The following is an 8,637-nucleotide window of genomic DNA, read 5'->3' as shown; positions in this document are numbered from 1 at the left end:
GGGGCGGAGGTGCCTCTCTAAGGGGTAAAATGGCGGCGCCTCCGTGGGGAGACGCCCTACCCGCTTCCCCATATTGGGTTCCTCCTCGGGTGTGAGGAGGACTCTGTACTTCCTCTTTCTGCTCGGCGGTGCCGGGCCTCTGCAACGGGTAGGGCGGAGGGGCTACCGCGGGGTCCAGCAGGTCCTCCGGTTTCTCCGGCAGCACCGGGTACAGTCTCGGTCTCTCTTTCGACTCGGTTATCGGCTGTGTGGGTCTGGATCTACACTCTGGGCGTGCTTCCCCGCCTCCCCTTGTAGCCACACACACCGCCCTTCTGGTCCTCCGGTTTCCGGACTCACACTTGCGTATGTACCCGGGGCGATCTGAGGCTATATCTACCCAGACATCTATATACACCATTTGATCGGGGTGTGGCACCCTGTACACTGTTCCCCGTACGGCAAAGAGAATGGGGAGATCAAAGGTCCCCGCTGCGGGCCACCCGACACCGAAGGTGGGCCACTCTAGCTGGCAAAGAGTCCGCAGGAGCTCCGGATCGAGCTGCACGCTCCCGTAGCCGCGTGCACGGCGCTGGAAATCAGAAAAGTTATTCAAGATGCAATCAAGCGGGGAGTTTGGGGTGGACTCCCGCTGGCCCATTTTCATAAGGGTTAGTTTCACGTAACTGAGACAAACACACAAAACAAAACGAACAGAAATGACAATTTACTTTCACTTCGTCCGCCTGGCCTCTCCTCTCGCGAGGACTTAGGTCTGTCTTAGCTAAGGCTGCCCGCGTAGGATCCGGGTTAAACTCCCAGCCGTTATGCCATATGACAGACTAAGGAACCGCAGGTTGGGACCCACGCACGCTCCGTAGGCTGTTGCCCGTGGAGCCACACACTCTGTCCTCACACAATCAAACACAATGTTCACACTCCTATTTAGAAATACCGCGGTTGTCACACTCACACATCGCAGCGCAGCGCAGCGCAAAACGAAACTAGTTCCCGATGCGACGGCGCGCAAAATGAAACTGTTACCAGACGCGACAAAAACCCTTGTCGCGGGGAGCCGAGCTCCCCCTCCCCGGGGAGCCGAGCTCCCCCTCCCGAGGGCGTCCCCTCGTTTCAGACTCCCGAGGGCGTCCCCTCCTTGGGAGCCCCCTGAGTGGAATTCCAGTGGCGTCCCACCTACCACCTCAGGGCCCAGACCCCCTGGCCAGGTTTTCCTTATCCGAGCTCGGTTTTCCCCTTTCGGCTCCTAGATGGAGAGAATCTCGCTGGGGCCTCCAAATGTTATATGCGAGATCGAGGGTTCTCGCTCTAGGAACCGAAAGACTCTGACTCTTAAGAGATTTATAGATGGTTTATTGGCCAAGCAAAGCTTTTACCTGCGCAGGGGCGGACTCCCCCAAAGTGACCGGAGTCACGGTGCTCCGTAGAGCTGCAAATGAGAGCCGCGCCAAACGCTCACAGGCTAGCTCTTTTATACAGTGAGAAGCAAGCAAGCAAGTTACAAAAGCAGGTGTTGCTGTTATCTCTGCATAGCTCTGAGCTCTGGAGGAGTTTTGCTCTGGGTTCAGGAGGAACTATCTGTCTGTCTCCTGTTGATAAGCTTATTTCAGATGACGATTTGTTTCTCTTCCTTATCCATTCTAGTGACCTTCAAGAGGTTTTCTGCTTAGCAATGCTTATAATTGTCTAGCCCTTTTTCCTAGCTCTCAACAGCACACACCTGTGCTTGTTCATGTCCCATCACTCTGCTGCCAGGCAACCGAAGCGTACCTGCCGCTGTCCCAATGGGGTGCTTCCTAGGAAGGCTTCCAACTGTCACTCAGAAAACTACAATGCAAATTCTAACTTCAGTTAAACAAGACATTTCTAAGTGATGTGGGGTGCAGGTGGACTGGGCTTGGAGGAGGTAGCACCTGGCCTTTCCATCGCTGCTTCCGGGGGCAGGAGGAAGACTTCCCCAGCAGCCGCCCCATTACTAAGGGTGAAGGAGAATTTCAGAGGCGGGCCGGGTCCTGAGACGTGACCGTGAACCAGCTAAGACAGGACCGGCACTGTCTGCCGAGGGAATGAAGAACAGCGATCTCGGGGGGCGCCAGAAAAGTGAAAAATCAGTATCCGCTGGAAGGTCAGACCTGCCGGACACTTTTCTGGGTGGCACGTAGGGTGGCCGTGACTGGCAAGACAGCGTCCCAGTGAGGACGGGCTGGCCTGGAGCTTGGAGGGTTCGGGTCATCTTCCACCGGGCTGACTGGCCATCGTGGCGTTTCTCCCGGGCACACGGCTGCCTTTGATTGACAAACTGTTCTGACTGAAGTTGGGCAGCCGAGTCGGCCCTTCACATCTGGACTTCCCCAAAGTGCAGTTCGTAATATCAATTAAAAAGTCAATTCTCATGGGACTCACCTATCCCCTAATTTCTGAACTTGAGTGATGTTTTAAATCGTGGCCCAGGTAAGACTGACAAAGGAGTCACGGTATGGAAGCCTGAACAGGCAGGAAAACGAAAGTGTCAGATGTGAGTGATGTATGTATTTCTGACTCAATAAAGAGATGAATGCTTCCACGTTGTGAGTTCTGATGCCTCCTCAGTGCCTCTTCTTAAAGTTACTTAGCAAGGCTCCCTTCTCAGCCTGGGTTTCCCTGGAAACCAATGATAAGATTTCAAAACATTTCAAAACAATGTAACCGGTCTCCCGAGAGGTTTCCTGGGTTGCCGAGGAAACCCGTCTTTTATTTTCGCTCCGTGGTGAAAACAATGGTATTCCTGTGCCAGGAGGTGACCGGTATCTGAAAATTCTGGGAGGGAGGACAAACCCTGCGTCTGAGGGTCCTCGGAGGCTTCCTTCCCTCCACCCACTGTCTGCGCCCCTCCGGTCCGGGGCCTCGCACCCCAGGGTGGTGGCCCTCAGCCCTCAGCCTCCTCGGGCTCAGCTGGAGGCGTGGCCGTGGAAAGAGCAGTGTGCGGTATTGTGGGTCCTTCTGCCCGCTTCCTGCTGCTTTCCAGAGAGCAACAGAACGCAAATCAAGTCCCGCCCGGTCTATCCAGGCCCCACTGGGTCTTTCTGCCGCAGCTGCCTCCCCAGCCGTGGGAAAGGCTGTGCGTGGGAGGCAGAGAGGTTAACACCACCAGGAGGAAGTGGACTCAGGTGGCCTGTCCCACCCTCCCGGGCAGGTTGCTCCTGCCCCAGCTTCCCTGGCCTGGTCAGATGGTGTGGTGAGGCTGCTGGGGTCAGGCTGGGGCAAGGGTACCAGGGGGACGGGATGGGGATGGGGACCGGGACAAGCACGAGGGACAAGTGGAGGGAATGTGTGGAGACCTGCTCAGCCATGTGCCTCCCGGACCGGGCTCGGCTGGGTGAGACTGGAGGGAGGGAGAGGACCTTGTCCCCACGGGGTGGGGGTGGGGGCGGTCCACTGGGGAGGGAGGGAGGAGGTGCTGAAGAGGGTGTTCCCAGGATTGTTCCAGAAGGAATTGCAGGGGTCAGTGTCCAGCCCCAGGGTGAAGAACCTGCTCACACATGGGGAAGCCGCTCTTTGGAGAAGGCACAATGATTTCCAGGGAAGTGGAAGTGGGCATCACTTGGGCACGAGTTGGACTCCGCCTGAGGTGTGCTCCCTGGTTCCGCCCCCCACCCCACTGGCAGCACCTCCCCCACCCCGACCGTTGCCCAGGAGGGGAGGAGGGGTTTGGAGCCTGGCTGCCTCTGGGCACACAAGATGACTGAGTCCTCCGGAGACAGCGGGTGGAGGGGGGGGGCAGGCAGGGGAGGCGGCACTGGAATTGAGCCTGACCTCCTGCGTGCAGTTCCTTCTGGGTGGGCAGGAGGAAGTCCCCTCTGGGGGCAGCATGGTGGGGGAAGCCCTGTGCCCCGCTGTCTGAGGCCGACGTTTGGGACTGGGGACGAGGCAGGGGCGTCTGAGCAGGGGCAGGGAGCTTCAGGGTCCCTCTGCAGACAGGCGGCCGAGCCCTCGGGGTGTCACCCCGAAGCTCCCTCTCCTGCATCACCAGATTTCCAGCTGCTGGGTCATTCCCGCCGGCAAATACACCAAACACACACACACACACACGCCAACCTGCCTCTCGACCTCGCCTGCTCCTCTGGCGGCCGCCTTCACTCCCCTCGCCCCTGTGGCTCGGCCTCGGGGGTGGGGTGGGGGGCTGTCTCACCCGCCTGCTCCGCCTTCTGTCCCCCACATGCACGTTCTCTCTGTGCTCTGGGGCCTCGCAGCGCCCACAGAGCCGAATGCTTCCTGACAGACACTCACCGTGGACCTGTGAGTGACCCACATTTGTTCGTTGGCTCTTTTGGTTATTTTTAAGCACCTGAGAACTCACCATCTGAAACACAAGCCAGCACTTTGCAATGGCCTACATGCAGCTCTGCCCTTCGCAGCCTCCCGCCTCCTACCCCCCGAGGCTGATCTTCCCGTGCTCGCCTTTCTGCGTAGTGTTATTGGGTGGCGATGTGATAATGGAAGGCTCTTGTCCACTCCTCTCCAAGCGCTTTTCCCAGGTCTTGGCTAAGGCTGCCAGGGTTGCGGTGGGCATTCTTGCGCACGATTCTGGTTGCGCGTGAGCACTCTCAGCCGGGCCTGCTGGCGGGAGCACGTCCTCGTGGCCTCCTGCGTGGCCTCCCGTGTGGCCTCCCGTGTGGCCTCCTGCGTGGCCCCGGCCTCCTGGGAGCACGGTGGCCTTGGAGAGATGGGGCCTCTCACGTGGCGGTGGGATTTCCAGAGCAAATGTTCCTGTGAACGTGGCAGAACTGCGTGGTCTCCTGTGTCCCGGCCTCAGAGGTCACGCAGCATCGCTGTCTGCGCACTCGCTGGTGGAGGCGGTCTCGGCCGTCCCGGCTCAGGGACCTCGCAGAGAATGCGTGTCTGACGGAGCCGGGGCTGGGCGCTGATGTGCAGCTGCAGAGAGCACGGGGAGCGGCCTGACCGCGCGAGAAAGGGAGCCCCAGCCAGGAGGGGTGGGGGCGGGGGTGGCCCCGGGCATCATTCTCCCAGAACACCAGAGCTGGGAGCCTAAGGAGGGGGGCCCTCCGCCCACACACAGACCGCTCAGCGGTCCACAGTCACTCTGCGAACGTCCTCACCCCTGTCATTTCGGCTTGGCAGCGCTTCCTGTTGTCTGACAGAATGGGGTGGAATCACCAGAATGAATCCGTTCTAACGAGAGAGCAAAGAGCGTTCAGCAACCATGGTGAGCCCATGTTCGCGATCCACTGGCTTCTGGCTGGAGAGCGGGAAGGAGCCCGGGGAGCCGGCACGGGGTGGCGGACAGACTGAGGCAGGAGGTGTCCTGGGGCATCGATGCGGCGTGGGGCAGCGGCAGGGCGGCGACCGGAGCTCACTAAATGCAGGAGCGAGAACGAATGCCTCTACAGTTTATCCCAAAGGTAAAATGAACCGTTAGGTGTGTGATTAGCAAGAGAACCGTGTGTTCTTTGCTGGCTCTTAAAGCATTAATATTTTCCCCCCGGGGACCGTTTTGAGAGAGGGATCTGGGACCCAGGGCCAGCGTTGGGGACAATCTCTGCATCAACAACATTTGGGTTTCATCATTACGCCCTCTGTGCTCTGTGAATTTTTACACTGTGACCGTGACATCTGGCTGGGGTCTGCCCCTGCCCCTCAACATTCCAACTGGGCCTTCCTTGGCTTTGGAATCCCTCAAATCAGTGGGTAGCAAACCCCACCAAGCTCCAAAGCACGTCCTCGATCTGGACCCACCGCTCGGGAGTTTCTCGTGGGAGGGAACAGAAACCCCCGCCTTGTAGGCATCCAGCCCAGTCCCCGGGGGCTGGTGGGACAGCAGTCTGTCCTTCCTGAAGAATTCCTAAGGAGATTTTCCACATTTTTCACAAAGATACGTGGATTACAAAAACATTTTTTACATTGTTTTCATTCAGATAAACATCGTTTGGAAAAACATTCTTTTGGGGCCCTGGACAGGTGGCTCAGTTGGTTGGCTCATTGGTCTGTGCACCAAAATGTCATGGGCTCCATTCGCGGTCTGGGCATGCACCTAGGTTGTGGGTTCGGTCCCTGGTCAGGGCACATGTGGCCGAAGGCAACTGATGGATGTTTCTCTCTCACATCGATGTTTCTCTCTCTCCTTCCCTCCCTTCCTCTCTCTCTAAAATCAATAACCCTTGGGTGAAGATTAAAAAAGGAAAAGAAAAACACTCTTTTGGGGCACACTGCACCTCTCCGAGGGTGTGGCCTTACTGCTTCACGTCACTGTGTAGGCGGGGGCAGGGTCCAGCTGTGTTCATCCCAGGCTTGCAACAGAGCTGGGTACATCTCTGCAGACTCGGGGCGACACCCTCCTCTCTAATCCCCGCACAAGGACTATTTGCTGAGAGCCTTCAGGCCTTCCCAGGAGATAACTCACCGTGGAGGAGGGAGAGTGGACAAGCACAGAATGGCCCAAAGCCAATGACCCAACTTGAGACTCGTGTGGCTTAGGAAGAGCATCTGAAAACTGAACAGTGGCTGGGACTGAGCAGACGTTCCCTCCTCACTAAGCGCTCTGCAATGCTGACCGCGGTCGTGAAAGGATGTGCAGTGGGCGGCTGTGCAGCCCCCCAGGGGTCCCTGGTGACCTCAGCAGCCCTCTAGGAGAGCTGGTGGCCTTGGAGACATTGGCAGCCTTGACCTGCATAGCAATTGTCCCCGTGGGGAGCTGGACCAGGGCCCGGGTCTCATATCTTCCCGTGGCCTGGGATGCAGAGACGATTCCTGGGAGCCACACGTGGAATGGTGTCTGTGTCAGTGGTACGCGGAGCTTGGTGAGCCGGGCAGGACACCCGAGATGCGCCAGCCTGGGGAGGGGGCCAGGCCCGGAGGTGGGTAGGTGCCTTGTGGAGGAACCAGTACCCCAACTTGAAAGATAAGTACCAAATCAGCACTGACCAACAAGAGGAGACGGGCCCAACTTCTCAGCCATGCACTTGGCAAAGATATTTTAAATCGACAATTCCACGGGACAGCTAAAACCCTTAAATGAGAGTTGATGGGGACCTTCGTCAGGATGGGCCAGTATGAAATGGCAGAGCCCTCTCATCCTCATGGCGCCGAAGGTGGGACCCCCAGACCCATGCCCCTGACGCCTTACAACTGGAAGCTCACAGCGCTACCTGTGAGGCGTCATTGTCTGCACCTTGGACCTGAACCCGACGAGCCTCTGGCTCTCACAGCGGATTCACAGGAAATAGGGAGTTTGGGCGAAATTTCAATGACGCCCCAGTGATTCCACCAGCCAAATCCATAAGTGAGACATTCTATTGGTCAAATGACCTGGAAACTCACTAGACCACTTCCAACAAACACCTAGCACAGAGAAACCATCGGAGGAGGTGAGACAAGAGAACTAAGGACGGACCAGCTGAAAGCAGCGAGTGGAGGCCAGTTCCGACCTCCAGAGACGATCGGGAAAACCGAACAGAGAGTGGTTGTCAGGTGACCGACCCACGAGATTACGGGTACTCTTTGCGGGGGGTGTGTGCGCGTTCAAGCTTTGGTCACATATGTCAGGGGCCAAAGCTGCAGCATTTCTGAGTGAAGTGATGTGTCCTCTGGGGTTTGTTACAATTGCTCCAGGAAAATAAAGAGTTCTAGACTAGCCTTTATTCTTGGGCAGTTTTGGCTGTGACTGAGGTTGACCTTTCCGAGCTCTGTCCTGAATGCTGTTTATTCAACAAGGTCTCCACTTGACTGGCTGGAACTGTGCGAGCTCTGGAAATTGTGAAGCTTAGAAATTCCAGCAGCGGCTCTTTCCCTGACCTGGGAGAGTTGGCCCTATGCAGGCACCGCGTACTTCTCACCTGAAGACTCCGGAAAACCAGGGCAGAGCTCGCAAACCTGTGGCTCATTCCCCTGCATCACTCTGCTCTGCAAGTTCTGGCCTCCCTGACCCCCTGACCCCCTGACCCCCAGACCCCGATCCCCAACTCAGTGAGACCTCAGCGGTCTGCTGGGACTTCCTCCCCTGGACCGCAGTCCTGGGGCTGGGGCAGGTGGTGCCTCCAGGTGGTGATGTCAGGGGACATCCCCTGACTTGTTGGTCTCCTCACAGAGCCCTGCACTGTGACAGACGTTGGCCCAGTGTCTAAAACCCTCTGTTTCCTATACTTTCTCCAGGTCGCTAGCTGTCTATGGTTGGTGGGCAAGTTCCGTACTGGTTACCCCTCATGGCTAGGAGCAAAAGTCCATCTTCCCCATCTATTAAAAAAAAACCAAACCATTTAACCAGTCGAGATGCTTCTTCTCCCCGACGAATGAAGGCAGCTGTGAAGTTTACACACAAATGCGATCGGCGTCTCATGGCCCCCCACGACCTCTCAGTGTGAGGGACCCCCAGGGAAGACGTGACCACGACACCTTCTCCCATTTCTTCAACTGTTATCTTCGCAGGAAGAAAAGACCAGAAAAATGGTGGGGGGGAGAAACCCGAAATAACAACAACAGTAAACCAGAGTAGAAAAGGGAGCCAGTCCCCCTAGGCCTGAAAGACTTTAAAGGAAATGCAGTCCTTAGAATGAATAATGAACAAGCTAACCAGTAAAACAAACCGTGCATGGCCCTGCCCCCAGCCCTCCCCCAACAGGAAGCCCAGAGAACACGGCCTCCTGCCCA

General features: G+C 57.2%; 1 long non-coding RNA gene across 1 annotated transcript; it reads left to right on the top strand.

The window, feature by feature from the left end:
- Positions 1-3,465: 3,465 nt before the first annotated feature.
- On the top strand, positions 3,466-8,637 carry LOC123480167 (uncharacterized). The gene is made up of 3 exons (XR_006656067.2): positions 3,466-3,604; positions 5,116-5,396; positions 6,163-8,637. It is a non-coding gene; the product is annotated as an uncharacterized lncRNA (long non-coding RNA).

Source organism: Desmodus rotundus, chromosome 2 (assembly GCF_022682495.2).
Source record: "Desmodus rotundus isolate HL8 chromosome 2, HLdesRot8A.1, whole genome shotgun sequence".
NCBI lineage: Eukaryota > Metazoa > Chordata > Mammalia > Chiroptera > Phyllostomidae > Desmodus > Desmodus rotundus.
This window is presented reverse-complemented; position numbering and strand designations above follow the sequence as displayed.